The 15,760-nt window shown below is 44.3% G+C and overlaps 1 protein-coding gene across 3 annotated transcripts in view; it reads right to left on the bottom strand.

Annotated features, from left to right (window-relative positions):
- Positions 1 to 15,760, bottom strand: part of LOC109433369 (uncharacterized) — a 159,394-nt gene that overhangs the window by 100,902 nt on the left and 42,732 nt on the right. The gene's annotated exons all lie outside the window — the stretch shown is intronic.

Genomic DNA, 15,760 nt, shown 5'->3' with positions numbered 1-15,760 from the left:
ATTATTTTCAAGCAATATAACATGGGGATTGTTGCGATGAACGTGAAGTTCAAACTGAAAATAAAAAATTCCTGTATTATACGTGATTTTATGAAACTTTTGTAGTTTCTTAAATACACATTTTTCACAATCGTTAGGAAAGAGCTTTCTCATATGCACGTGATTGTTTTCAAGCAATAAACACAAGGGTTGTCGCGATGGACGTGAAGTTCAAACTGAAAAGACAAATTTCCTGTATTATACGTGATTTTGTGAAAATGTTGTAGTTGATAAAATACACACTTTTCACAATCGTTCTGAAAAAGTTTTCTCATGTACACGTGATTGTTTTCAAGCAATAAAACACAGGGGTTGTCGCGATGAATGTAAAGTTCAAACCGAATATACAAATTTCCTGTATTACACGTAATTTTGTGAAGATTTTGTAGTTTTTATGAATCACACTTGTCCTCATTTATCTGTAAATGTATTCTTATGTACACGTGATTGTTTTCAAGCAATATAACATGGAGATTGTCGCGGATGAACGTGAAGTTCAAACTGAAAATACTAATTTCCTGTATTATACGTGATTTTATGAAAATTTTGTAGTTTCTGAGATTCATACTTTTCACAATCGTTTGGAAAAAGATTTCTCATGTGCACGTGATTGGTTTCAAGCAATAAAACACAGGGGTTGTCGCGATGAATACAAAGTTCAAATCGAATATACAAATTTTCTGTATTATACGTAATTTTGTGAAGTTTTTATAGTCTTAAATAATGAGTATCTCCATATATTTATTTGCAATAATTTTGCTTTATTAATATGGGCAATTAAACAATAAAATATGCGTGGAAACTAATTTACATTCGGAATGGCTCCAGAAAAACAGTTTTTTTTTAAGGTACTTGCTCCGAGTTTTTGAGTACTCAAAAATAGAACTTTGGTCAAATCCATAATTTGAAAATTTTGTATTCATCTAGAAGGCTGGGAAAATTCATAGCTTCAAAAATTTTGCAAATCGGATAAAAAACGGCTGAGATATTAGCAGTTGAAAAATACCGTTCCCACTGTTTTGAGGCATGGCAGTTGGTGTAAGTGATTTATAGCATGGCAGTGGGAGTGTTAATTAAGTTATATGTTTGTTTGTAGCAGAACCATAGATACATACGTAAAATGACAAAGAACGCATTCCTTGTTTAACTTGGCCTTACAACCCGACGTGTACAGTCTACTTCTCCGCTTAGAGTTATTGCATTAGCAGCCAAATAACATCTTTATATCGAAAATCGAGCAGCAGGTAGCCAAATATTCTATACCCTGGGAATGGAAACGTCCAAGAAATTATGTCACATAAAAAATATCCTCTTAAAAAACGAACAAAAAAACAATCGATAGAAACTCACGTAGTTCTGACTTGTTTGCGTTTACAATCTACGGGTCCTACGTTGGCTACGTAATCTGCAAAAGGTCTTATTCGCAGCTGCAATACGCATCTTCACTTCACTGGAAACGCCATTTTTACAAATCTCATGTTCCAAGATAAACAGATTCTTCGACAACTTCAAATACATTCCTATCAATCACTTCCTCATCTCTGAAACTGCTAAGCCTGCCTCTGTATCTACCCGCAATCATATGCACTTTGTCTTGGAAGAGTTAATCATGAGGCCTATCTAAACTTTCTCCACTGCCCTACGATCGATGCCGATGAGGTCAATAGCATGTTCGACCGTGTGCCATTCCTCTGCCCGCTAGATCTCGTAATCGCTACTTCAAGTACAATGTTGATTAATAAATTTTAAAGAACGAAACCCTGCTTCTATCTAAGACCCATCTAAGGTTACAAACGAAACAGACACTCCGATTCAATTACAAGATTTTGAACCATCCAACGTTGGGCACATCAGTCTAATTATCATGGAAAGGTTTGCTCCTGAAAACCTGAGCGTTTGTTCTCCAGGAGGAGCGGCTCACCACAACGTCTGATCCCCATGTTGAGGGCGGCTGACCAACATCCGAGTGCCAGGGAAGGACTCTAATCTCAACTGTGCACTATGGTCCTCCGGAAAGTAGTGCGTTGGTGTCCGGTCCTACGAGCCAGCCGTTAAAAATCATTGTATCGGAAAATCCACAACAGAATAATACGAACCGAGACCAACGGCAATGACCCCAGCGAACAAAAAGGACTTGCGATTGGAAACTCGGTTCGTAGAACTGCCGATCTCTCAACTTCATTGTGAACACCCGCAAACTCACCGATCTACTGTAGGACCGCGGGTTCGTATCGTAGTGCTGCAGGATGTGTGTAGGACAGGATCAATGGCGCGAACGTTTAAGTAGAGGTACCATCTACCAGAGTTGCGGCAACATACGCGAGCTGAGCCAGCTTTAATCGTGATGATGGGTGATATGCAGAAACACGTGCTCAGTTGATGGCTGATCGACGAAAGAATGTACAGAATTCGTGCATAAGCGTTGAGTATTGCCGTCATTATTGTTTGCTCTGTTTTTAACACGAAATTATTGCTGAATCGATAACGTAAAAGTGTAGAACTGTATAATATTTGAAAAATATCGCCTGATTAATTGATTGGTGTATATAGTTATCAGTTACGTTTGTCCCATCTACGACAATTAAGCGAATTAAATTCTCGAGCAGCTATTGCACCGGCCATTCGTTTGTTGTGAAAAAAATGAACAAAAAATGTGGAAAGTGCTCTCTTCTCATCAGTATAGATACGGATCCCCATACGATTTGCGAAGGAGAATGCGCCAAATCGTTTCACGCAAGCTGTGTTGGTGTGACTGAAACCGATCTATGTGCTTTATCGAGCAATATAGTATGGATATGTGATGCATGCATGGTATCGCTCTGCAAATGGAGAGAACGTATGACAGCCGATATCGCAACTAGCACCGAGCCGACTCATTCCACGGAAGATGAAATCAACGATTTGAAATGTAAGGTAGCTGAAATCGTCCACACACTGGCGGAGGTTGTTGGAAATCCTGATTCAATTGCTCCGTTTCGCAGTGAATCAAAATTCAACCATCGCGCAACAATAATGACAATGTCGCAACCTGTATTTGTTGCGACAAACAAACCCATGCGACATAAGTTTGTCCCAACTTGAAAATAATGGGATTAACATCGTACACCACGAGTTTAGAGATTTTTAAGCCTTGCATTGCGATTTTCGAACGGTAACTTCGAGTCGGTAAACACTGCAACTCTGGTGAAGCTCTATCATCAAACAGTTTCGACTTTGGGTTAGCAATAATTGATTATTCACGAGTTGAAAAGTACGCAACAAATTCAGCTTCCGTTTTGTCTGCAACAAAAAATTTCGAGATCATGTCATTATCTGTTACCATTAGGGATAAAGAGTAATCGTTGCACCTTCTTTGTTGCTTGTTTTGTGCCTCTTTTGTCTGACAATTCTCTTCACTGCATTGAATATAACTGTTTGTGCACTGTTTTTGTTTGTTGAATAGATTGTTTAGAAGTAAATGGCCTGAAGCTTTTGATTGCTATGTTTATTGATGTATATTGTAATTTTGTGTAGAGCGATTATTATGCATTATGTATTGTAAATGATGAATATGATGTATATGATCAATGTGATTAGTAATATGATAATTGTTTGCTAGAATTAAGTTCGTCGGTATTGAACGAAATTTAAAGTAGGTTAAGTATTTCAATGAGACCAACACTGGTCAGTTGGATTTGTTAAATAAATACAAATAAATACAAACAAGGGCCGATTCTTCAACTTCAGCATAATAAACGTGCACAACCCACACTCCGGAAGTACTAATGATGACAAGGACGCATTTTACGCGCAGCTCGAACGCGAGTACGACCGCTGCCCAATATCATCATAGGAGATCTAAACGCTAAGGTAGGCCAGGATAAGGAATTTTGACCGACGATTGGAAAGATCAGCGCCCACCAGCTGACGAACGAAAACGGCCTACGATTCATTGATTTCGCCGCCACCAAAAACATGGCCATACGTAGCACCTTTTTCCAACACAGCCTCCCTTATCGTTGCACCTGGAAATCTGATTGACGGATGGCACTTCGACTAACAACAGACCACTATCTGGCGATGGTCAAACTGCGCCCAAAACTTTCCGTTATCAATAATGTACAGTACCGGCGACGCCACGGTACAACCTTAAGCGACTGAAGCAACCGGATGTCATCTCAGCATACGCACAGAATCATGGCAGCGCTGCCAGACGAGGGCTGGCCCCTCTAGAGGACTGCTAGAGAACAGTAAAAGCAGCCATCAACGACGCAGCCGAGAGTACCATCGGGTACGTCGACAGGTGTCAACGAAACGAATGGTTCGACGATGAGTGCAGAGTGATTTTGGAGGAGAAGTACGCAACACGGGTGGTAATGCTGCAACAAGGAACCCGGCAGAACGTGGAACGTTACAAGCAGAAGCGGAAACAGTAGATCCGCCTCCTTCGGGGAAGAAGCGCAGCCTGGAAGAAGCGGGGTTCGAGGAAATGGAACTGCTGTGCCGTTCCTATGAAACACGGAAGTTTTACGAGAAGCTGAACACATCTCGCAACGACTTCGTGCCGCGAACCGATATATGCAGGGATAAGGACGGAGGCCTTTTGATGGACGGACGTGCGGTGATCGAAAGGAGGAAGCAACACTTCGACGAGCACCTAAATGGCGTGGAGAACGTAGGCACCGGAACCACAACAACGAAGGGAATGACTACGCCAATGCAGCAGAGGATGGAAATGAGCCAACTCCCACATTGAGGGAAGTTTAGAATGCCATTCACCAGCTCAAAACCAACAAAGCAGCTGGTAAGGATGATATCGCAGCTGAACTTATCAAGATGGGCCCAGAAAAGTTGGACATCTGTCTGCGCGGGCTGATAGTCAGGATCTGGGAAACCAACCAGCTACCGGAGGAGTGCACTCGAGTGGAAGGAAGGGGATATTTGCCCCATTCACAAGATAGGCGACCATTGGTAATATGAGAACTTCAGAGCGATCATCATTTTGCATGCTGCCTACAAAGGGCCATCCCAGATCATCTGCCGTCGCGAATGTGTTCGTGGGAAGTCATCAAGCCGGCTTCATCGACGGCTGGTCGACAACGGACCAGATCATACCGTACGACAAACCTCCAGAAAACAAAGTACATGCTGGCAGGCAGAATGGCACACGATCGGGTCCGTCTATGTAGTTGATCGATAGCTTGGGATTATAGGCCGGAATTTGTCCTGGTTGGTCGATCCTGGGGTGCCTAGGATCCGATTCCTATGCCTTGGGAATTGGGTTTCGGTTGGGGTCAATTCACTGCCACTACCAGTCGGTTTAGTTAGCACAAATACACCTTTTATTCACTAAAACCACATACTCCGGAATTAACTTTATTCAAATTGACGTACTAACTTAACATTAATTTATTTAGTCTAAGCTTAAAACTCTTCCTCAACACGTCTCTTCACATGGCTATCAAATTACAGACTAATTTCTCATGGCAAAAGGCCAACTTCTTCTAGTTTTATAATAGTATTGTTCACCATAGTCTTATAACAAAGTCGTAGAAATTTTACAAAGGCAGAGTCCAGTTGGTAGCGTGGTCGTTAGCACCGGCTATAAAAACTGTTTAGGGTGTCTCCAACATCCTCCCCTCCCCTGAAACAGCCGGAGTTTCAGTAGTTTCCTTCGTATCTGCTGCTTCTGTTTCGGCTGGATTGGCCACCGGCAGGATACAAATTTTGGTGACCGGTCTTTTAATGAAGCCGTCGGCTGTCTTGAGTGTGACGACTCTCACGACGTTGTCATCCCCCGGATGTACGGCATGAATACGGGCCATTCTCCAGCGTGTTGGTGGCTGATTATCATCACGGATCACCACCAGACTCCCGGTCTTGATTTCCTGTGGCGGTTGCTACCATTTGGTCCGGGCCTGCAGTTGGGTTAAATACTCGGACCTCCAACGCTTCCAGTAAAATTGCAGACACTGTTGAATCAGCTCTCGGTGTTGTAGTCTCCCTGGTGATATATTGGTCAAATTCTCTTCCGGTAACGCTTGCAGTGATGTAGTGACCAAAAAATGCCCTGGGGTCAAGGCCTCCAAGTCCTCCGGGTCATCAGAAAGGGGTGTTAAGGGCCTTGAGTTTAAACAACACTCCACCTCGTCATATCCTCATACGAAACCGCTGTGTCACCTAGTACCTTCAGTAGGTGCACCTTCGTCGATCGTACGACACTCTCCCACAAACCGCCGAAGTGGGGGGCGCCGGGCGGTATAAAACTCCACTGCATTCCTTCATCTGTACACCACTTCGCTACTGTTTCGTTGTGCTCCTTGGACCGTAGGTTCTGTAGGAGTTTCTCCATGGCGTTCCTAGCTCCAACAAAATTTGTGCCGTTGTCGGCGCAATGCTTGGATGAAGCAGGGCGTCGAAAGATCGGTGGCTAACTCCAGGTGTACCGCCTTCGTGGAGAAGCATACAAATACTGCCACATACGCCTTCACTGCAGCTCTTCGGTATCCAGGTCGCACGTAGATCGGGCCGAAGTAATCGACCCCTGTCGTCGAAAACGGTTTTGCTGGAACCACTCTCGGTGTAGGTAGCTCGGCCATAAATTGACGAATAGTTGCCGGCTTCGTCCGATAGCAACGCATACATTCGTGGCAGATCTGTCTCGCTACATTACGTCCCCCAAGAGGCCAAAATCGAAGCCGAACTGTGCTCAATATGAGTTGCGGTCCAGCGTGCAACAGTTTCAAATGATAGGGTAAACAGGTATAATATGTCCCCCTTAAGCAGAAATGGCAATATATCTAAAACTGGCGCCTTATTTCATCTATTGTCCACTGCAAATCGTTGTTCCTAAAGTCAGTGAAGTGTTGCATGCAAACTTTACCTTTGGAGGGGCGGCTATGGAAGCTTTGAAACGTTTTTCGAAAACATTCCAAAATGTGCCTTATCAAAACAAACGGGGCAATACGCCCCATCAAAAGAAAAACGTCCAGCCTCGTGATAAAATTGTCCTAGGGGATAATTCCACCACATGCTTATCCTAGGAGGGTCTTTTAACTAGTGTTTAACTGCATAAAAGTTGCAAAATAACACAAGCGAACAAAACTGGCTTCGTTAACAATGAAGTCAGCTTACAAAAGGTAAAATATTGCGCCAAAAGCCTCGATTTCAGACTTTTCGATATTTTTATTGCTTTTATGTACCAACCATCTAACGGACCAGCTTGATGGCAATTATTCTTCAATATTTAAGATTTCTAATCGATCACGCATACGAAAAGCTCTTGAATCGCTAGAAAATGAAGGGGGGCGTTTTGCCCCGGTGGGGCGTATTATACCCTTTTACCCTAATGCCGAATTATTAGTTTTGTTAGGCTATGACGAGCAGGTAGCACAATTGGGTGCTTCGCATCCTCACACTCTCCCGACTTCCCAAGTCTCCCCCCTACCCGCAACAGACCATCAGGCGCGACAAATGAGCAATACCAGCGAAGGGGTGATTGGCGTGGTACACTCTCTCCCTTGCTAATGGCTTTTAGCTCTCTGCCGAAGACCTCCTGTTGTACCCGCTGTATAATTTTCGATTCGGCTTGTAGCAGCTCCTCTACGGTCAACGGTCTGACCTTGCGTTTGCCTGCCTCCTCCCGTAGGTTGCGTAGGTATCGACGACACCAAGCAGTTTGACGAATCATAGTAGTGTAGGTTGAGAATCGTGCTACGTGTTCTTCGATGAAACTTGGATTCGTTGCTGTTGATGATAACACCACTTGCCGTCTTTCCTCCGCTAATCCGGTCGCCGAGAACTCCTTTTGCTTCGGCCAATGCTCCATGGTTGTGTGCAGCCACTCGACGTCCCACCACAGACGGTTGTTCAATATTTCTTCTGGTGGGATCCCACGAGAAATGAGATCCGCAGGGTTCTTCTCTCCAGGCACATGACTCCAGCAGCAATTTTCAGTCAGTCGTTGTATCTTGGCGACACGATTCGCAACAAAAGTCGTCCAAGTCGATGGGGTTGCAGCCAGGGAGGGTACAGGCACGTCAAACTCGAACAAATTACGCCTACCTAACATGCATCGAGCGGGCCTTCCCAAACAACACAATGCGATTTCGCGGGCCAGCCCCATCGACAAAACAAACCGATTTCCAAGCAGGATTCAACCAGGCTTCTGGTCGCGTTGCCAGTCACACTAACACACTCGCAAAAGATGAGCAGTAGGCCTACCTCGCCGCATGCGGGTCCCCTGGTTGCAGCGCACCAACGAAGAACTATTTCTGAATCCGTCCAGAAGAAAACATCGAAAGCAGTATCGATCGCCTCTGTGACCTGGGAAAACATTTCGGCAGCCAATGTTGCAGCGCTCAATTCAAGCCTAGGGATGGTTTGTGTTTTGAGCGGTGCTATCCTAGATTTTGACTATAATAGGGCCACCTTGATTCGTCCCCAAGAGTCTTCTGTTCTGACGTACACACACGCTCCGAGGGCCTTTTCCGAAGCATCCGAAAATATGTGCAATTGGGTTCGCACAGCTAGGGGAATTATTACCAATCGTTCGATACACAAATCGTTGAGTAGGGGAATGTGTTCGTAGAATTTTCTGAATTCTTGCTCGACCTTTTGTGGCAAAGGTGAATCCCAAGCAAGCCTTTGCCCCTTGTCGTCCAACAGCCATTGGCGTAGCTAGCTTTTTCTTTTTTCTTACTCACTCTCCTAAACAAACGCGAGAAAGAGCGGGATGCGAGAGGGGGCCTGTGCCCCCTCTTTCATCCTTCTCTTTCTTGTTTTTGTTTAGGAGAGTGAGCGAAAAAAAAGAAAAAGCTAGCTACGCCAATGCCAACAGCTGCCAAGAAAGTTGCATAATGATTTTGGCTTGGGTAATCACTGGTCCTACAAATCCAAGAGGATCAAACAAAGTAGCAACCCAAGTAACCACAAGCATTATATCATTGCACGAATTAGACTGCATATCAACCTTTGTAATGCGAAATGCAGTAATTCCACACTTATCATGCAATAATCCTTTAGATTGGCATTATCAATGTTTTGATGCATTACATTTTTTCTTTACATTAGGGTGCATTAAAAGGTGATATACGATAATTCAATAATTCAACACTGCAGAAACTGTATAAATGCAATGTACAAACTAGCAAAGGTTGCTCTAACAATACAATTATAAAAGCTTGACTCTAATGGTAAACAAATGAAATCAAGAAGAGCTAACAACTTCACGGTCAACTATAGCGATCTTCAACACTTCTGGTTCGACTCCCGACCAACTTAATCCTCGTTTGAACCACCGATGGACGACTTTCTTCAGCAAAACCATTTTAGAGATGACTTTTTCTCTTTTCTGTTGACTGCTATCACATGCCAATAATGATGAAAACCGCAATTAGCATAATATTATGAGCAGTGTACGAAGGGTGTTTTAATTTTCTTATATTGGTTAAATATCTTCTAGAATGCATTATGTATTTATCAGTGATTTATCAGAATGTGATTACAGCTTGGATTACAGGGATTATATTATATATGCCATAGTCGTTTTGCCCTCTACTGCAATGGTTGAGGCAGTAGAATAGTTTCCTTTTAGTTAATGAAATATATCTTATTACCACTGTAGCAGAAACGGTCCACGGCACCAGCGCGTATGGAACTCATCTAGCGGTCTTCAACACTTCTGGTTCGACTCCCGACCCGGCAACAAAAAAAAATGGTTCAAACATTCATGTGGGGGGGGGGGGCGATAGCAAAACGGTGCTAAAAATAGATTTTTGTTTTGGTTTTTCGTGTTGCACGTATTAAGCATGTTCAAATGCAAATGAACAGCACATGCATTTATGTCACTTTAGCAATGGTTGTCAACGTGCTGCAATATGTGGCACTAATTTAATTTTAGTGGGGCCCTTTTCGACTTTAATATTGCTTCAATGAGGTGTTTAAAGTAGTGCAGCATTATTTACACAATTTTAAATATACATATAAGGTCAAATTGATGCACTTATATACGGCTTCGTGGTTACTTGGGAATGATCGAGAAAAATTTATGTTTTGTGAGTGGGGTATCTGAGAGGGGTGGGGCCTTGAAATTGAAGCGGAAAACATCCGTTGGAGGAATCCAGATGAGTCCTAACGTTTTAACCATGGGATCCGGGTCCAAGTAGATTCCATCCGCCGCTTAGATTGAAAGGTCTTCGCTGGGTATGCCTTCCAAAACCGTTGCACAGTTGGACGCGAACTTTCGGAGCTTGAATCCACCGCTGTCGAGCATTTCCACCAATTGAATCCGTAGTTCCTTAGCGGTCGCAGGATCATTCGCCCGGTTATAGCATCATCCATATAAAAGTCGTTTTTGACAGCTACCGATGCCAGTGGGAATCGATCTGCCTCGTCAGTCGCAAGCTGTACTAGGGTTCTCGTCGCAAGAAATGGGGCGGGTTTGGTACCATATGTCACTGTTTGCAGTTCGTATGTTGTCAAAGGTTGATCGGGTGACGAACGCCAAAGGATAGATTGAAGCCGTCTGTCTGCTTGGCAAACATCTACCTGCCGAAACATTTTTTCAATGTCGGCTACCAGCATAATTGGGCGGAAACGACTTCGGAGTATAATCGATCGTAGATCTCTTTGGATGACTGGGCCCGACTGCAAGCAATCGTTTAGTGAGAGACCAGTGGTTGTTCTAGCGGAGGCATCGAATACCACTCTCACTCGTGTAGTAGTGCTTCCTTCCTTAACGACTGGGTGATGCGGAAGGTAGCACCGATTCACTCCTTCCTCGTCGTGGGTGACTCGTGACATATGTCCTAATGTCTCGTATTCCTCCATGAAGGACACATACTGTTCCCGTAACGATGGTTCTCGGTTCAATCGTCGTTCGATTTGAAGAAACCTCCTTTCGGCGGTCGCCTTAGAATCTCCTAGGTTGCGCATCAATTCCTCATTTCCAGGTAGCGATACCATATACTTTCCTGAATCTTGTCTTTGGGTTGTTCGCTGAAAATACTCCTCACATTTGGCTTCATCCGGTGACATGTTGTTCCCCAAATCAACCTCCTCATACTCCCAAAACTTCTCAATCATCTTTTCTAGTCGACTCGAAGTTGCTACATCGCATAACACAGAGGTAATTGGACCATCTATTGGGTATCGGCCTGTAGCTATCCATCCGAAAACAGAATCGACTAAAAGTGGCAAATGGTCACCCAGACTCATGCGCCGACCGGTAACGAACACATCAAAAAGAACTCTGCTCCTACCACCAGATCGATCGGTTCAGACTTGAGAAAGTGTGGGTCCGCTAATTCAATGCCAGCTGGTAGGTTCCAGTTGTTGGGGTCAACGGACGCTATTCCTGGTTGAGTAGAAAGTTTGGGAAACACATAAAAATCCATACCCTGGGCGAAATTGGAAATACGAGACCGAACAGTCACCGTGACCTTGCCATGAACCTTGTTAGATGTACCATGAATGCCTACAACTTCGACCATGCTGGAATCCTCCTTGACTACCAGCTGTTTCCTCATACGTTTGGTGATAAGGTTGCATTCCGCTGCGCTATCCAAAAGTGCCCGCGCACGCACGGTTTGACCCCTATCATCCTCCTAAAGAACCATCGCCGTAAGCAATAAGACAGCCGTCGACGATCCTGACGCAGAGCTGCAAGATACTACGTTAGTAGTTGCCACGTTAACCACCTTGGTGTTGGTTGCCTCTTCGGTTGGTTGTGCTGCGGTAGTGGTCGGACCAGATTCGCCGGTGTGGTTTGACCTTTTCTCTTCCACCTTCCCTTTGAAGCAAACAAGTGTATGGTGTTTGCCCTTGCATTGCCTACAAGTGAACTTCGAGTGACAATCCCGAGCCTGATGACCACGCCGAAAGCAGTTTCGGCATAACGAATGCGAACGCAGTAGTCCGTCCCTCTCGGAAACAGGTACCTAGTTTTAGAAATTGCGAGCACTGGTAGGTAGAGCAAATGACTATCCGAACAAGCGACACATTTGAGTGGAGCCGATGGTTGGAGAGTGGTATTGCAGACCTTCACCACATTGGGTTTCCTTGGAAATTTCGACGAACCAGCTTCTATTCTCTGCTCAACCGGTCGAGTGGGAAGTGCCTCCAGGATCTGAATTCGCCGCTGCAGAAAATTGGTTAGGTCCCTTACCGTATCGACGTCCTTGGTAGAAGAATGTGCCTCCCAGCTCCTTCTTGTTACACCATCGAGTCGAGAGCTTAGTAGATGCAGCAGTAACAGATCCTTGAACTCCGTTGCCTGGGGGGTTGCCTGATCCAACGACTTCACGATCTTCTCATAGGATTCCAAAAGGGTTTGTAGTTCTGTTGCCGATTCCTTCTTGACCACCGGTAGTTCGAACAGCGCTTGAACCTGACGTTTACGAAGGATTTTGGAATTGGAATAGCGAGTGCAGATCAGATCCCAAGCAACATATAGTTCGCCCTGGTGAGTGGGAGCGAATCGATAACAGCTAACGCCTCACCTTCCAGCTGACTACGGAGGTAATGAAATTTTTCGATATCTGGTAGGTCAGGTTGCCAGTGTATCAGAGAAGTGTATAAATCGCGAAATGTCTGCCATTCATCAATTTTGCCACTGAATTTGGGGAGTGTTATTTGAGGTAGCCTAACGTGGGGGTTGGGTGCGGAAAGAGTGTTATCGTGAGAGCGAGCAATTGGATTGAGCACAGTTTCGTCGGAAATCTCCCTGATTGTGTCCAAGAGAAACGATTTCAGTTGATAAAATCGATGCTCGAAGTCTACCCGATCCTTAACGAAAGATTCTTCCTCGGCAGTTGAATCTTCGGGTAAGTGTACTACGTTGATTTCGGTGATCGGATGATAGGAGGTGACGTGCTCCGACGCCAATATCCAAAATGGCGCTCTCCAGTGGTTGGGCAGTGAATCAATTGGGGAATTGGAATGGCGAATTGGTTTCCTCCTTTTCGGTGCCTTCGACCAACGAATCCGGTTCGAAGGACCAACTGATCGATAGCTTGGGATTATAAGCCGGAATTTGTCCTGGTTGGTCGATCCTGGGGTGCCTAGGATCCGATTCCTATGCCTTGGGAATTGGGTTTCGGTTGGGGTCAATTCACTGCCACTACCAGTCGGTTTAGTTAGCACAAATACACCTTTTATTCACTAAAACCACATACTCCGGAATTAACTTTATTCAAATTGACGTACTAACTTAACATTAATTTATTTAGTCTAAGCTTAAAACTCTTCCTCAACACGTCTCTTCACATGGCTATCAAATTACAGACTAATTTCTCATGGCAAAAGGCCAACTTCTTCTAGTTTTATAATAGTATTGTTCACCATAGTATTATAACAAAGTCGTAGAAAATTTACAAAGGCAGAGTCCAGTTGGTAGCGTGGCCGTTAGCACCGGCTATAAAAACTGTTTAGGGTGTCTCCAACAGTAGTAATGTGACGATATACGGGAGGGGATGAAGGAATTCGTCTACCTCGGATCCTTACTGACGACTGACAACAATGCTAGTTGTGAAATACGGAGGCGCATCATCAGTGGAAATCGTGCATACTACGGGCTCCAGAAGAGGCTGCGGTCTAAAAAAAATTCACCCACGCACCAAGTTCACCATGTACGAAATGCTAATAGGACCGGAGGTCTTCTACGAACACAATACATGGGTCATGCTCGAGGAGGACCTGCAAGCACTCGGAGTTTTCGAGCGACGCGTGCTAATGATCTTCGGCGGTGTGCAGGTGAACGGTGTGTGGCGGAGAAGGATGAACCAAGAGCTCGCTGTACTTTACGGCGGACCCACCATCCAGAAGGTGTCCAAAGTCGGAAAGATACGGTGGGCAGGGCATGTTGCAAGAATGCCTGCAAAGTTGGTGTTCGCTACTAATCCGGTTGGCACAAGAAGGCGTGGATCGCAGAGAGCACGATGGGCGGACCAGGTGAAGCGTGACCTGGCGAGCGTTTGGCGTGACCGAGGATGGAGAGCGGCAGTCACAAACCAAGTGTTGTGGCGAACTATTGTTGAATATGTTTTATCCTAAATGTGATGTTGAGCAAACAAATGTATGTATGTACATATCTCAGCTAGTAGATATGAGGACATGGTAGCACCTTTATGTAAGACGCACAATCATGTGCACTTCCCACTGTACGGACCACGTGCATCATGTAATCATAAACCAAACCAAATGGTTGTCACTTCGATTGATGTTATCTACCGTACACAAATTGTCATTCGTATGTCCGCGTGTTTGGTTCAAACGATGGATATGTAGTGGTCCGGATATTTACACCGGTCACGTTTTATCCGGGTGGGCTTGCACGGCTTACAGGTTACTTTGTCGCTTGATAGGCGAATCTTCGGAAAAGTAAAAACTATAATGTCTAAACTTAGCGTTTATATACGAAAAGTTTGCCGTTTCGTAGTTTTGTTTGAAAAGTTCGCAATAGTTTAAGGCTTTTTATTCCTATAAACCAATAAATCATAAATTTACGACTTACATACAGCTTAACGTCTATTGATTCACTTGGGTTTAACATTCTGTCTATCGATAAACAGAACTCAACCATTCTGCAAATGAAAGCTTCTTATTGAAATTCTCAGAAGCACTTCCGTTCCTAAGTTAAGAACCCAAAAATTATAATCCAAATAATGCGAATTTCCTAACGAACTCGAAAACGTTCATAAATTCCTAGAACTGTTGAAGGCACTTTTCATCATATCGCGTTATGCCGACATGCTATCGATTCCTGTTCAAGGGGGCGGGTGGCCAGCCGATTAGAACGAAAAAGCTCCACTCCGTCGTTCCGTTGCGCGGCATTCCAATGCCGCCGTTTCGTGCACGATGAGCACACGTGTCGTGACCTTCAGGCACGTGCGGCCACATGGTGCCACCGCAATTATCGTCGTTTAGCGAACCACACTCTGCGACAGGCGGAAAAGTACCCCAGAACCAGTGTAATTTTTGATCGCTTCCAGTCAGTGTGATGGTTGATCACGGAGAAGAGAAATTTTGAGCCAATTAATATCAATAAGCATTTGAGCTATATGACAGACACATGGTAAATTGTTGCTAATGGATCATTATAGGGTGAATTTTTTGAGGGTTTGTGGCCTTATTACAGAACAGTCAAATTAGGTCTGGACACGAGCAGTGAACACTTGATTCAATTTCCTGGAATTCTTCAAAGACAAATTGCTGAACAAAAATTTAGGTATAAAGGTAAAACTATGTTGGGTCGACAAAACCGCTTATGACTGATTTGCACAATTTGGGTGGAAATATCCACAAATATAAACCGCAAATAGATTACTGGAAAAATGCCAGTCCGAACTATTCAAAAAAATCGAAGGAACCCTTTTGAGGTATTTTAAACGGAACATCTGGGTAAATCTCAAGAAACTCTTAGGAGAATTTCAAAAGAATTTTTCGGTAAAAATTAAGTCTGATTCCAGCTAGAACACCTGAAGGAATCTCCATAGGAACTCCAGGAAGAATTCTAAAAGCACAGTAGAAGTGGTAGAACAATCTTTACCCGGAATTTCGAAAAACGTTAGTCGCAATGTTGACCCCCTTCGAAAACCGCGACCCCAGTTTCATCTCACGCTCACCCATCGCCATAGGTAGCACCGAACTGCAGCTTGGAACTCGGCTCGAAATTACAGTGTACAGTTCGGAACCGAAGCAATGAAATTACACCCACTTGATGCTCTCACGTTCCGACATAGCC

The sequence above is a fragment of the Aedes albopictus genome, chromosome 3, assembly GCF_035046485.1.
Source record: "Aedes albopictus strain Foshan chromosome 3, AalbF5, whole genome shotgun sequence".
NCBI lineage: Eukaryota > Metazoa > Arthropoda > Insecta > Diptera > Culicidae > Aedes > Aedes albopictus.
Note: the sequence above shows the minus strand (reverse complement) of the source record. Positions and strands in the feature narration are given on the sequence as shown.